Here is a 15771-nt window from a genome sequence, read left to right as displayed (position 1 = left end):
AAAAAGAATACTCTAGTCACCTTAGGGTTCCCTGAATTTGAATTCATAAACTTTTTGGCCTCAATCCTCTGTCTGTGTAATAGGAATCAGTCAGCATGGGCTAGTATGTGCATTTCACACTTCTGATACTCATTTCTAAGGCGGTGAAATGTTGGAGATTAGCAGTATAACAGGACCTCAGCATTCTCAGGGTGGTGTTCAGGATTCCCCACTCCAAGCAATGCCACTAAAAATTCAAGGGAATAAAATTCCTAAATGGTTATGAAAGAACAACACAAAGAGAGAAGAAATGTACTCTTCATCTCTAGATCTTCAATCATCTTTTACCTGCATAAACTTGCTGTCATATACTAGTTGAAGATCACATGCAATTCTTTTTACCCTTTTAGGATTTCTTTTCTAGGCCTGCAAGTAAACATTCTGTAAAAGTTTCAGGTTATTTAAGAGAGTGCATAAAAGTTACTGTATATATTTATAAGTTATGTCAAGTTAATACATAATAGAATCCTACAGAGAAGATTCCTGAACTGGAAACCCTGAATTATTCTTGCAAAGCCTGAGAATAGTGCCAGCATATCTTACAGATGTGTCATCTGTTCTTTCACCACCTAGGATTAAAAGTAATTGAAAGCGACGTTCAAGGCAATCCTCATAGCCAGTTATTTGTTTTCTAAATAATAAGCTAGAAGATTTTACCTGCTGATTTCTTATTGCAATTTTGCAGAATATTACAAAAATTCCTATATTCTTCCAAGACTTTTAGTGCTACGTGAAAAGAAAGGAGTGAGGAGGTATTGGAGGAGTTCACATATGAAGACATTTGCTTACTTGTTACTCTAAAGACGTATATAAGACCTTTCCTGTAATGTGAATAAAATAAATTTTGAAAGGTGGCAAAACTGTTTCAAAGGGGAAAAAGATCCAATCAAAACTGCTGGTTGTCCCTCAGACCTAATCAACCCTTTGGTTGTCAATCCATTTGGGTGCCAGTACTTCCAACAGCTCTGTTCATCCTCAGTGCTCTAGCATTCTCACTTCCACTCCCTCCCCTAGCTTTAAGGAATTAAGAAGAAAAACAAAATGAAACAAACCAAACCAAACCAAAAAAACAAACCTACGTGTATCAATCTGGAGAAGTACAGAGGATGTCTCTAAAAAAAAAACACACCTATTTTGCATAGATTACATTACTGGATCAACTGATGCACTTTCGGAATGGATCTTAGACTAAAAGACTTGATATCCAGTTCAGAGTCTCAGGACTTACTTTTGGGAAGACTTCTTACAACTAAAATGTACGACTTTCACCATGGCATTTTGTGGAAATCCTGGGCCCCTTTAAGTGAACCACAGAGATCCTGTCAACTTCAGAGAAGCTGTCATCCTTGATTACCATAATTTCATATGCAATCATGGCAATTGTGTGCAGGTGACCAGCTACATTTTCATACCTAATTGTACACGTAGATCTACCAGACTGCAATCATAGTGTTGCTTGCTTTGAGGTGAGAAATCAAACCCTGACAATATTTGATTGTCCAAATCCTACGTATTTAATGGAGTCTCCTACATATTTAATGGAGTAAAAATGAATTAACGACTCCAAACCTCCTTTTCATAGCTCAGTATATCATGGAAAACAATCTTCAGAAAGCATTCTGTAGTGACTAAGCTTCTCATTAAGCAGCTACAGGAAATTCGGCTCCCTACTGCACAAGACAGCAGAGCTATAAAAGGGCCTTGTGAGCGTATGTTACGTGCACTATTTTGAAAACAGGTCCCAGGGAGCTTTGGGTAGAAAGTTCTCCAGCTCCCTTCCGTGACTGCCTCCAGAGAAAGGGCCAACCTGCTGTTTGGTTAGTAGGCTTTTTATGTCCCATTCGTAACTGAACTTTTAAGGAACATGCAGGGAGTTTAATTCTTCTCTAGGTAACAGCAGAATAAAGCACTTGAGTATCGGTAGGATCATCCTGTTAATAACATAAATAAATATCTGACCTAGAATGAGGACAGTTTTTGATCTATGCCAAAAGCTGCTTTCAAAAGAAATCATTTTATAAACTCAGAGAAGATTCACAGCAAATTTCAAGAGATAAAGAATAGACTCTGAATTAAAGACACTGTGCATATTACTGCAGTGATGTCTTACAGATTGTCTGAACCATAATGCAAATACATGGTACTAGGACCACGGGGAGAGGAGCAATGAACCTGTTGTTTGCTGCGTGACTGTGGCTAGCAGTCTGCGGTGCTCCTGCCTGCACATCGCCAAACTGTCCTCAACTCGTGTCTTGCATTTGGAATAAAATTGGGGAGTAGTGGGGAAACAAAGACTTGTAGTTTCTTTATTCAATAATTTGAGAGCATTAAGCAGAACAAAGCTCTTTTTTTCTCACAGTGATTTTAGTTGTTTCTGATATAAATTACATTGCAGCAGGACAAAATGTTAAAACAAATTCATTCCATGATTGAACTGAGTGATGGAACCTTTGCTCTGCATTAGTCCAAAAATCATGGAGTGCTTGCATCCCCAGCACTGTGCTGAACAACAGGTTTTCCACAAGTGAGCAAGGCCAGACTCCTTTGGTTATAACTTACCCTGTAGAGTTTGCAATAGAGCTTTTGAATGTACTCATCAAGACTAAAGCAATGTATTCCTCTGTCTAAGGTAAGACTGTTCCAAAGATGCAATAGGCTTCAGAAGACATATGTACTATGTAATTAACCAAAAGCACAAGATGTGACCGAGGATGCATGGGGTAGCCAATGTGCCAGAAAAAACACGGGAGCAAGAGAGGGGCTCTCCTACAGACGGGACATACGGGCCAAGGAACAGCTTGTGGCAGAGATATTGCAAAGAAGACTTGGATACAAGTACAAACTCTTGACTCACAGACTAAGCAAGGGAAAAAGTAGTACGTGATTAGAGAATGACTAACACTGGTCTCTGCTGAGCTCTGTGGCTTGGACACTTTGCTAAAGATTTTGTTGTAAACTGACATTTTTCGCTCTGATTAATCCTTTCCAGTCCCTGGTCTCAGCTGACTCGGCTGAGCCCATTGGAAGCCATTGTTCAGCTCTCTGAACTTTATCTCTTTTCAGTGCTTAAATAGAAGACCCCTTCTCCCCCCACCTCATCCTTCTTGCTAAAAGCCTGTTTGTAAGAGCCATAATGAAACTCCAGGTGGCCTGGTGATTTTGAAGTAATCCCCTCAAGGATTTGAAACACTTGGTTATGCCTCATGCATTGTAACAACCCATGGATGGGATTTTCCTCTCTTTTTCTCTGCTGTGCTGGGTGATTTAATAAGTGCAGAGCATTAGACACTAAAAGAGTAGTACAGAAAAAAAAATCAAAACAACTCCCTGAAACAAAACAAACTGCAGTGTGTGAGTATGGACAGTATATTCAGTGGTTCCCCACTGAACATTATATTATCTCCCGAGCCAACCTCCGCTGAAGAGAACAACAGATAGCTCTAGAGCAAAGTCCTAATCCTAGATCCAATACCCAGACCCAGACACAGTATCAGGGGCTACATCTGGTCCCAATTGTTTTTTTCCCTCTGTCATGAACTGAAACATCACCCTGGCCAACTCTTAGTACCTCTGAGCTTGGGAAAAAGCAAGAGTCAGGTCTCAAACATTTCACCTGGGCCCCCTCTCTAAAGAAAACAGCAGAAGAGGAACAGAGTGAAATGAGTTTTCAAGGCTGAAAAAAGGCTGTTTCAGTGTATTTGATGAGTTTCCAGAGGTCTGTTTGCCACATGTGTAGAAGGCCAAGGCAAGCACAATAGAGGGGGAAAGCTTAGAAAGGCACCCGCAAGATTACAGGGCTTGGGATGCCATCAGGCTGCCATTGCTACCTGGCTACTTCCAGTAACACATTTCCTAACCCAAGCCTTGGCATCAGAACATTTCTTGCTTTCAAGCAAAGAAGTGAAAGGAGATCAATGTTTTTGCTAAAGATTCCTGAAATCAGGAATTATGACATTGTCTAGAAAACAGTATTTCTCTAGATTATTTCACTCCGGGAACATCCAGCTATTTCAGGTGATGAGGAGATGGTTGGCAAAGCATTCATGCAGTGCCATTCCCAATCCAGCTCTGCTTCCTTACTGCTTTTCTTTGTGTTGCTCTTGCAAGAAGAGGGGTTATGGAGGACTCACAGACTAACTGGTAAAATCTGCTGCTGAAAAAGGAGGCCCAAAGGCAGAGGAGATAAAGCATAGAGAAACAAAAAGTGAAGCAAGAATTTCTATAAAGCCATAGACACTGTCTGACTGTGGACCTCACCGTTCAGTAACATTACTGAGGCTGAGAACTTACCCCAATTTATTAAATTATTTTGGATATTTTTTTCATGGATTAGATGGAATTGTTAATATTGTTAACAAAAATATGAGAAGTAAAAACAGGATGCGACTGGGGGGGGGGGGGGTAGGGGATTAAGTATTAACTCTTAATTAGTAATAGTGAAATAAGACCTACATTGCCCTACACCCGCCAACTCGCCGTCATGGGCTGTCTCCTCTTAAACATCTGGTGCCGGTCACTGTCAGACCTGGGCTACCAGTCTGCAGGGATTACACGTCTAATTCATTACAGTCATCCTCGTCTTCCTTGCGGTGCTTTCCTGGGGTGCAGCACATTGTGCTCAATTGGTTCCACCAGAAAGGAATTTTCATGGGAGAAGCAGAATGAATAAATTACCAGCAAATTGCTATTGGCAGGAAGAGATTGGGAGTGAGAAGGAGAGAAGGACCTGGAGACAGGGAAAGAAAGAGGGAAAGAAAGAAAGCATCGTCGGTGCTCATTGAATTGCTTGCCTAATTTTTGTTTGAGACTCCCAATCTGGGGCAGCAGCTGCTCCGATGATGTATTACAAACGACTTATTGCTGTAATGCATCATGGAGCTCCATTGCCCTGATGACATGTTACTGTAATACATCATCAGAGCATTGCCCAGCAGGAACAGGAGTCCTGGAAACTGAACAGCTCCATAAATTTTAGTACAGTCCCCCAAAAAATTGTTGTGAATTTCTTTTCTGCTCTATTAAAGATTTAAGCTTCCAAAAGTGTGGGCCAGAGCAGGCCCTCATTAAACAGGCTCCGATGGTTTCATAAGTCCCCTAAGTCATTAAAAGTTTTAATATAAGAGATTAACTATTGCTATTGTTGCTCGGTAAGAATAAATTATCTTTAAATATTTTTTTATGCCCTCCTGGTAGCGAGTCAGGAACCTGAGCTTGCATGCAAGGAGGACCCTGGCTGTGGAGCTGGAGAGAAGCTGAGTTCCCCTTCGTTAAAATTAAGTGTGCAGCTCGAACAGCAAGGCTGCCCTGTGTGACTCCACTCCTCCGAGCTGCATCGTGAGCTCCAGACCTCAGTGGAGTCGGTGCTAGAGCCACATTCAGACAATCTGTGTGGCTTCAATCTATTGTAAGAAGAAACCACAGATGTTCAGTGTGTCTGGTAGTTAATTCCCCAAAGCCCACAGGCTGTGCTGTACAGAAGAATGAAAACATTTTGGGATGGATTCAGTAAAGATGCTAGCAGCATAAAGAGGACCTGTGTGGACTAAATGCAGAGTTGCAATCCCAAAACCTCTATGTTTGGGTCAGACTAACCCTAATATCTGACAATCCCAGAGACTCTTCCAACTGCCAGGTGCCTCAAGGGTCCATGCATGACTGCTGGAGCTGGGGACCCCAAGGCAACATGACCACCTCGAGACATGTTGAGCACGTTGTCTTGGAAGGTGGTGGAGAAAGGAGGCTGCTGAGACCCGACTGAGTCACCCCAAGAGTGCTGGGGATGTGTCCGCTGTTGCTGCAGGGAAATCAGAAACTGCAGAGAAATGTAACTCCTTGGAGGACAGCTTAGTAATTAGATATCACTGCAGATCTCAGATAATACTACATGAGCTCACAGACGGGCAGGTGCAAACAGAAGGGATGAGCTGAAAATCGGGGCTTTAATTTTCCCAGCACAGCGACCAGATCTTATTAAGGCGCAAGTAGGTTTCGCATACAGACAGTCTGCAAGACATTGATGTTAAAAATAGGTATCACATATCCTTGTAGTTATTGTATCAGAGACAAGAGGGACTGTTCCATACAGAGAGGGGAGTGCATAGATTAAGAAACAAGAATTAAAAAAAAAAAAAAAAAAAAGACAAAAAGAAAAGGAAAGAAAGACAAAAGGAAAAGGAAAGAAAAAAGGAGGAAAAAGGCAAAGAGCAATGCAATTTTACCTGTCTTCAGGTTACATGGCAAACATGAGCATGCCTTTCACACAAACTAACTGGCAAATTCACCATGGCACCATCGGGTGACTCTGAGGAGGTACCCGTGGGCTTTCATTAAGAAGAGCCTTTCGCAGACGGCATTGGAAACTCAAAGAGGGAATTGCCAGCAATTTCCTAGAAGCACACTTCGCGGTACAGTATCAGCAAACTGAATTTGCCTTGGAAATGCCACCGCAGCTCAGGCTGGGTGGTGCTGCCTGCTATTTTGTAGTTATTTTTGATCCAAGATTAAGTGTCTTTTTATTTTGTTGAAATGGATTTTAATTGAATGTGCTGCTCTGCTCGAGGTGCACCAAACTAACGTGGTTTGGTGTTTTTCTTTCTCAAGTCCTAGGGGAGCGTGCCCCTAGACCAACATTAGACTGTTTTGTTTTGTGTTTTTTTTTTCTTTTTTTTTTTTCCCCCTTGGTCAAAAGATCCAGTGTGTGCTAATTCTGTCGTACTCTCTCTCACTCAATCATTCATATTCAGTGCCCCCTAAAGAAACATTGCAGAAGCCAGAAGGCTAAGAAATTACCCAAATGAACTGCCTGTGCTTTGCCCTCACATATCACATACTGAATTGTTGCCACCTTGCTGGTAAAATTAGCCACGTGTTTCACAGTGTTACCTTTACTTATCAAATAACAGAGAAGGTGCTGTGCTATGCTATGTCAGGTCAAAAAAATATCCAAAATTGCTACCAATCAGGGCTCGAGGACTTAAGAGAGAGGGGGAAAGGTACCTTGAAGAACTATGTTAGCTAATCTTTTAAATCAAATATTCAGAGGTCTGTGCTGACATGGGGTGGGTATGCCTTCTCCATCCAGAAAGGCATCTGTATACATGCTTAATTTAAAGACAAAAAGTAGTTCTAAGTTCAAATGAAACCCACTGATTTTATGCCTTTGCAAACTCGGGTCTTGACTCAATTGTCCTGAATGCTGAAAGGGGTTCAAGAAAATTTATCTGATTAAAAATGCAGTTTTGCAGTGATCTTTCTTTAATAGAATGATTTTTTTAAAGAAAACATTTTGATTTTTCACTTCTAAAATCTGTCTTAAAACTTGTTTACATTTTAAAACAACAATAAAACAAATGGTTAAATCAGAGAAAAGAAAAGGACTTTTTTTCCTAAATCTCGTTTCTGTTTTCTATCTCAGTATGGAATCTAAAGGCATTTGCTTCAAGTCAACTCAAGTAATAATAATAAAAATAAATAAATTAGTTCAGCCATTGAGCTGAAAAATCAAATTTTCATACAACTTCATGTGTAGAAAATATTTCTTTTGCCACAGTTAATGAAAGCTGATGATCTTTGCATCTACTACCTAGGGGTAAATTCTTTTCAATCTAAATGCAGAAGAAGGCAAATGAGGAGATGGCAGCACTCTGGCTGGTGGGGAGCAGGAGGGGAGGACGTTTGCTGTCCATGGGTTTCCTGAGTTATCAGGGCAGGCACCAAATGGAATTTACCTCCCACTGCAGCTGGCTCATCATCCTTGGCAATGTGAAGGCCACAGAAATTCTGCTTGGGAACAGGCCTCTTAATATCTGATCCAAACTTTTCCTCCACGACCATGACATCTTCATTTTTCTTAGGCTACCTAAATTAGAAGGCCACTAAATACAATTTATGGATATAACTGAAGAGTTTTCTGCAATAACAAAATGATAGTAACAAAAGGAAAAACTATTGAAATCCTCAATTTTGAGAGTAATGCAGGTCTTTTGCCTGTGGCTCGACTACCCTGCAACCTGCTGTCTTTCCCACTAAAATTCATCCACCTGCTGCACCTTGTTGTACCCTACCTGGGCGACTGGTTTTACATAAATTGTCAGAGGACTTAAGATTACCCGAGGCTGAGTTTGAAGTTTCTGTATCTTAAAGGTTCCCTGAAACATGTGAGATTCGGATTATACATGATAAAATATTATGCACTGAGGTTGCATTTGTAGCAATGCCTCGTGCAAAGCATCCCCTAATTTCAAACAGAGCAGCAAAAACCACAGCATTCCCCTGGGGCACCGACCCTTCCTGGTCATTCTGTTGTTACAGTGGATTCTTTGCTACCCAGTTCTGGGAATAAATGGAGTAGCTTTTTGTATTTCACCAAATCCAGTCGCTTTGGTTAGAGTTTGATTTGTGTCACAGAATTTTAAAGACTAAAGTACAATGAAAACAAAACTTAGTGAGGTGATGAAGACGCCACACGAATAATGAGAGTGAAAGCTCACAAGGTGTACAAGGGAGAACGTGAAGCAGGGTGAGTGCAGCCAGTTGCCCATCCTCATACAGGTGATGCAGCAACAGGACCAAAAATCACAAGATTGAGGTTTTCTGGGTTTTCACTCACTCTGAGCTCTGTCTTTGGGATAGGGCGAATCTCATCGACATCTTCGCTGGAGTAAGAGTCTGCAGCCAAGTCTCCTGTTACGTCACCAGCAGAGAAAAAAAAAAAAAAAAAAAACACAACCTTTTCAGTTCCCCAGCCTTCTGCAGCCCAATTTATGTCCAATTTGCAGACTTTCAACATAGCAGCCTCACAGTTCATAAAATCAAACTCAGCCAGGGCTAAGTCTCTGGGTAATGGATTTAGGATCACTCGAGGTGTTACCGGCAGTTCATGATGGGTAACTTTCTTGTTAACTAAAGTCCCTTTAGCTAAATGAGTTCCAGGTTTAACTCTCCCCAGCCTTCACTCTCCCTAGCCCCCACCCCACCCCCCCCTTTTTTTTTCCCCTTTTTACTTTTTTTTTTTTTTTTTTTCCTTTTTGGCAGCACCGCTCTGGATGGGAAGGGAGGGGGAGAGGAGGTGGCACAGGACTTTTTATTAGCCTGCGCGTGGAGGGCTTTTCATTGCGAGGGCTATGGGGAGCGGAGACAGAGGGAGAGCGAGGGGAAAAAAGAGGTGGGATAAGTTGGTCTTTGTGTAAGGGGAAGGTGCTGAAAGGAAGGCTGTGTGCTGGGGCCGGGGGATCAGCCCTCTGGCTCCACTTGTCTACACAGGGACTATGGAGACAGCCGCGTGCGTAGACCGGTGCTTTTTGGTTTCCGCAGGTAACTGCGAGCACTGCGGGGAACACGGCCAAGGAGAGCAAACCGCAGATTGCACGTGGGGAGGGAAGCGTGGCCCCTCGCGGCCAGTGCCAGGGTCCCTCGGGGCCGGCAGCGCTGCCAACGGCCCCGGCCTCGCAGCAGGGAGGGGATGGCTCCCGTCAGCTGCCGGCCCGAGCTGACAGAGCTTCAGCACAGATCAGCTGTGTGTTGCTACTCCTTTGATGTCGGATTTTCCAGCTGAGAAGCCACGCTATTTATCTGGCAGAAAATAACAGCTGAACGTGGTGCAGGGAGGGGACGCATCATTTGCAAGCACTGCTGAGCTTGGGGGACCACCATCCTGAGCAAACCATCAGGTTGCTTTAAATCGTCCTCTCCATCTGATAAGTTTGCAAAATTTGAGTAAACATTGTCAAAAAGCTGCTGGAAGATGCTCTGTTTTCTCCCTTCTCTCCTGGCTCACCCCCCACCCCATCTCTTGAAAGAGTGAAGGGCGAAGCAGAGCTATGGGAGCTCCCATGCACCATTCACCCCAAAATATCTGATCTGAAATTTGTCAAGGTGAATGGAGGGACTGTTGTTGAGTCTCGTTTAGCATCACATCAGGGATTCAAGTGGGATGAATGCGTGCTGGTGGGCTGGAACTTCTCTGGGGCAGGAGCAGTAAAACAACATTAGGAACAGGACACACTGAATTGCCAGCCCTTCCTGTAGGGTGAGGGAGAGCAGCGTGGCCCTCAGCAGGTAGGATGCAGCTCCAGTTTATGGTCAGAGAAGGCCCTCTACAGACATGGCTACAACGCGGTGTTCGGCTGCAGACACCAGCTCCCAGAGCCTCCCCCTTGTTCCCAGATCCCCTACCCTGGAGAGCCAGGGGCCCAGCACGAACCCTGCCAAGCTCTCTGCCCACCTCCATCCACCATCACCCTCTTCTTTTTTTTCGGTTCCTCAGACAAAACGACACATGCGGGCATTTGAGAGGCTGCATGGCACCTTTGGGGCTCCCGCAGGAGCTGAGGCAGGACCAGGCCGCCACAGGCCACACAGAGCAGCCAGGGCTGCATCGAGGCCCCTTGGGCTGGAGCTGTTGTGCCACAAACCAGCACAAGGCGTTCAGGTCAGGCTCCACGTGATGGAAATCAGCACTAATCCTGTGAGCTGCAGCTAAGGATGTTTCCATGGGATTTCAGTCAAGCACGTCTGACAAAAAACCTTTTATACACCAAGGCAGGAAGAGAGCACATTAAACCAACTCTTCATGACAGAGTGGCCTTCCTAGTCATTTATTGTCATCTATCTGCAGATGATTTCTTATCCTTCTTTTTCTCTTCGTCTTTGGTTTCTATTTTCTTTTGCTTCCACACAATTCACTTCTCTCCCTCGAACAGCATTTCTGACAGAAATAAAAAATGTGGCAGTTGAGATTTGTTTTGTTTCTAACCAAAGCAACCACTTTGTCATTTCTCTTTGGACGACCACTTCTTTCAAACATTTACCTTCCGAGTGTTTTCTTTTGTTGAAAAAATAATCGCCCTGGGAGCTTTGTGCCTCCTTTCTCTGTCCTGTACAGCGTGACCTAAGGGACAGGGTTTGGCAGCCCCAGGGCTCACAGCAGCTCCTTCCAAATGTTTCTCCCCATGTCAGAATAGATCAGAACTAACCAGGACAGTAAAAAGTAAGTGGGGAGATACTATTTTAATGAGATCTAACCTATTTGCAGGAGAGGGTTTGTCTGCAGCAAGGTTCCTCATTTGAAATATGTCGGAGGTGAAACAGTATTTTAAAGCTGTTGAAATGCCCCATTTCATCATCTTACTATCAAAAATTGGCCCTGTTTTCTGGTCCAAAGCAGCATTTTGGTTTGAATCTGAACCAAGGTAAAACACTATCATTACTGAAGGGCCCCCAAGAGAAAATGGTTAAAATGAAAATAGTGCATTTGGCATAATACACATAGCTTTGCTGTCAGGTTTTGAATTTTGTAAGTATTTTAGCATTTTTATCCATTGTTTCAGCTCAAGGCAGAAGAAAATACCAAACTCCCAGACACTCTCAGAATCAGTAGGACCTCTCCTCACCCAGTTTTGAACACTTTTCTCATACACATGTGCATGCATGCATACAGCTCTGGCTCAGGTTCAAGAAGCAAACAGCTATGGGGTTTCTGTATTTCCCTGCAGCAGAGGCAGTGGTGAAACCCCGGTGGTTGCTGCAGAGCTGCAGCACTGTAGCCCTTCAAAAACATCCCCTGCAGGTTGCAAGATGGGCTGACCCTCCTGCTCCTTCCAAACAGTGCTCCTGAAGCTCAAAGGTGAAAATGTCTCAAGAGGGAAAAAAGGCACGGAGATGAAACTTCTGCTGTGATCACCTTGCTCATCGCCCACCACCTCACCAGCCCCCAGCCCACTCTAGTGCTCTGCTCACGCAGCTTTTGGGCAGTGTACGATGATTTGTTTTCTCGCCTGTTTTTCTTGCCTGTGCTCTTCTTGTTACTGGTAATGCTGCTATTTTGCCAGTAGCTCTCATCACAAGCATGGATCCAGTGGTGTAAGGTGCTGCACAGAGAAGTGAGCTTGCAGTCTAAGTTTAGCACACCCTACAGCCCTGCGGATGGGTGTACGTTACATTCTGGCTGCAATAAAATTAGCCCAGTAGTGATTTATTATTGATATCAAATAAAAATCCAATTGATAATCTAGATTCTCTACCTCCAGGAGAATATTTTCTTTCCTTTTTTAAGATGCCAGCCAATGTTTTATAATCACAGCCTCTGAGAAGCCTGAAACTATAAATGGAACATTATAGTAATTCAAGTGGAGAACTCTCTTCCACTCCATTTCATCGCTATTTGTTTTGAGTAACTTATATTGTCATCCGAGCCTTTTTTCCTCCTGGAAGGGTGCAGCTCCACTCATTGTGGTTATGCCAGCTGCCTGCATTAGCTCACTGAGCGCACTCCCTGTAGCCCAGCCGGGTATTGTCTTTCAAACTAAACAAATAATTTTATTTTAAAAAGAGAGAGAAAGAAAGAGAAAATGTCAGCCAGCCACCCCGATTCCCCATAGCTCCGCTTTCGCTGGCTTTTGTGACCACTGTGGCCGAGGTTGTGTGCTCTGTACACAGGGAATGACTGCCTGACAATAACAAGGAATGATCTCTTACTAAAATCAACATTTAAATATATATATAAAGGGATTTTTTTATTAACTTTAATATATATGTATAAAGATAGTGATATGAGAGGAAGGAATGGTTTTAAAATTAAGAGAGGAGATTTAGATCAGATGTTAGGAGGAAACTCTGTGCAATGAGGGTGGTGAGGCCTTGGCCCAGGCTGCCAGAGGAGCCGTGGGTGCCCCATCCCCGGAGGTACCCAAGGCCAGGCAGGGGGTCCCTGCCCATGGCAGGGGATGGAGCAAGGTGAGCTTCAAGCTCCCTCTCAAACCAAGCCATTCTATCATTCCACGCCAGTCTATTTATTATCTATCAGACTGGATCAGGCCCATGTCCACCATCCTGGTGTCACATTTTGGCAGAGACCAACACTTCACGAGAAAGCACAGGATGCCAGGGTGACAGCAAGTGTGGAGACGGCAGATTGTGGGAATTTAATTCCTTGAATGCTAAGCATATGTGTATGTGCATATGCATGTGAGAATATACATGTGTGTTAAGAAGCCATTGTTAATAAAAACAAAAATGATATTGATAGTTGATTACTGGTTCTGTTTTTACCACTTCATACTTGATCACAGTGAAATTCCAAGAATATAAAGCTAATCTTTCAATTCAAGTGGGATTTCAAGCTTGACTCTTTCTCACTTTTAAAAAATGCAAATAACTAATTTGAGTCAGGATAGAGACCTTTTGAATACCAAAGTAATATTAAAATAAAAACATAGTTTCATGTTATGCAAGTATCAATATCCATTGATTAAGGTCTGATCTTTCAAAAAATAACATGTAATAGTTATTCACTTTAAATGTTAACTACTGTTAACTGGTAGGCATGTTGGCTGCTTTTTAAATAACTTAATTGCTTTTCAAAACATTTGTGGTGAGAAGGAAACTCCAAATGTATGGGACAAAGCTCTATTCATATTAATAGCAGGCAGTACTGTCCCAGACCGCTGTACAACACGGCACAGCATGGACTTGGGGATTTATTGAAGAGGTTGGAGTCATGGAGGTTTAATCCTATGTCCTTTTTTGTTTCTTTATCTTCATCTTCTCCTCTTTGTTTCTCGGTTTTGCCAACTATAAACCACAGATAATAAAACTGACAAACTAGCCTAGCTCTTAAAAACAGAATTTTACAGATTGTAAGAAATTTTCAACTGTGTTCTTCATACAATGAACATTCTACCTGATTAGATGATTACTATAATTGATACCAGAAATTGATATAAATTTTCTGAAAATGTAAGTGCTATTTCAGAGCAGTTGCAAGTCTTGAAGGAATCTGATCAGCTGTAGTAAATAACCAGGAACTTCATTAATTTTCACTGCATATCTGAATATAATATTTATAGATAGAAATACATAGAGCTTTTAACTCTGTATGCAAACCAACATTCATTTCAGAGAATATAAATCTTTCAATTAAAAGTCTTTGAACTGAAAATGTGCCTGCTGTGAGTAACTTAAGATGTAAGTGTATCAAGTGGCATGGACACCAAACTAAAAATAGATAAATGAATTCTTAAAATTATAATCAAGCAGAATTTCCTTTCTTTCTACTTCTGTAAGTAAGAAGTAAGGGAAATCTTTCTCGTCATTAGGAAAGCCGTGAAGGTATAGAGCGGGAGCTAAAGCAACTGCAGCATCCATCAGGCAGGTTTGTGAGGGATGAAACCCCACCACAGGTGCTGACACATGCTCTAGGGCCAGCCCCACACACTTTGCAAGCCCACGCTCACCGTTGCTGCACTCTTGTTAGAATTATTTTTCCTCTTTAGCTCAGACAAAACAGCAACATTTGCTTTTCTCTGTTTTCTTTCTTTTTTATTTTTTTTTTAATATTCATGTAGACGACCACTTGCTAGGCACACCATCACACTTTCCGTTCTCCTCAAAGGAAGAAGGAAGGAGAATTGATGCTACTTGTAAACCTTGTTTTCATGTTTTCCTTTTTTTTTTTTTTTTTTTGTCACTTTATTTTAGCACTCCAGTAAAACTCTACCACATAACCAACTTTTAATTTAGGCCAGCTGACGAATACAGCCTAATAATAGCTTAACAACAAATAACTGTGAAAAGGACAGTCTGTATTGATATTAAGCTATTTAAAATGCCTCATTTCCCTCTAATTATAAAAAGAAAAGCAACTGAAAACAAAGTAAAGGTGTGGCACAACCATTAGCGCCTAACCAAAATTCCTACATGCAGCCTCCCAGAAGTGTGGATTCGGCTAGAGTACAAGTAAAATACAAAGTGCCCAAGCTTTTGTTTTATAAGGCAAAAAAAGCTAACCAAAGTGTAGTTTGTAATTCTCTTGCTAAGACAATATTAAGGAGAGAGAGAATGGGCCTGACCAGCAAATAATTATTCAGCAAAAAATATGTGCAGGTGAAATGAAACTTCATCTTTGGTTTGGAACTTCTTAGCCTTTGAATGTATTTGCAAGAAAATCGCAACAAATTTCCAGTGAAACTTCTCCCATCGCATCCCTTGTTAAGGTTCTATCTCATAACGTCAACATGAAATATTTTCAGTTGTGAGGGAAGTATATATATTTTTTTCCCTGCACAAAATATTTTGCCAAAAGATATAGCAGAGCTGCAAGATCTTTCAAGCATCTCTTCGGGTGTCTCAATCTCCATCATTTATAAAATATATTTTATATATGTATATATATATATTTTTTTCTTAGTCTCAAATTGTTGTTTTTACCTTAGAGAGCATTCAAACTATCTGCATATTAGATGGTATTTAAACTATCTATCTGCACATGAGTCAGAGTCAGTCAGGGAGGCCACAAGTAGTGCAACTTTGGGTCATATCCTAAGGAAAATACCATCTGAATTCCCTGGAAGCACCAGGAAAATGAAGGGACATCTGGGGCAGGCCCCATTCTTTCAGTGAAAGTCCCCGGAGAACCTTCATAGGTGGCCATAGGCCCGCTCTGAGGAGCTCCATGCAAACCTATCCCAAAGGGACCTTCCGAACCCACGTTCTGGTGAACAGCAGGGCAAAAGCAGGTGGGACGGGGTCTGACGCCCGGGCGATGGGCTCAGCAAACACGTCCATTTCCAGTGACTCTAACAGTTGGGAAAGAATCTTGACAAAACAAATGGCTCCCCATAAACATGTCTAAGGAAATTAAGATGCTACAACTGATCCGCTTTAATAAAATTACGCAGTCGGCTCTGTTTCCAAAGTTAGTCACTGTATTTTCTGCATCACGCCATGCAATTAATC

Source organism: Cygnus olor, chromosome 18, assembly GCF_009769625.2.
Source record: "Cygnus olor isolate bCygOlo1 chromosome 18, bCygOlo1.pri.v2, whole genome shotgun sequence".
In the NCBI taxonomy this organism is placed as follows: domain Eukaryota; kingdom Metazoa; phylum Chordata; class Aves; order Anseriformes; family Anatidae; genus Cygnus; species Cygnus olor.
The sequence above is the reverse complement of the archived record's forward strand: the minus strand, read 5'-3'. Positions refer to the sequence as shown.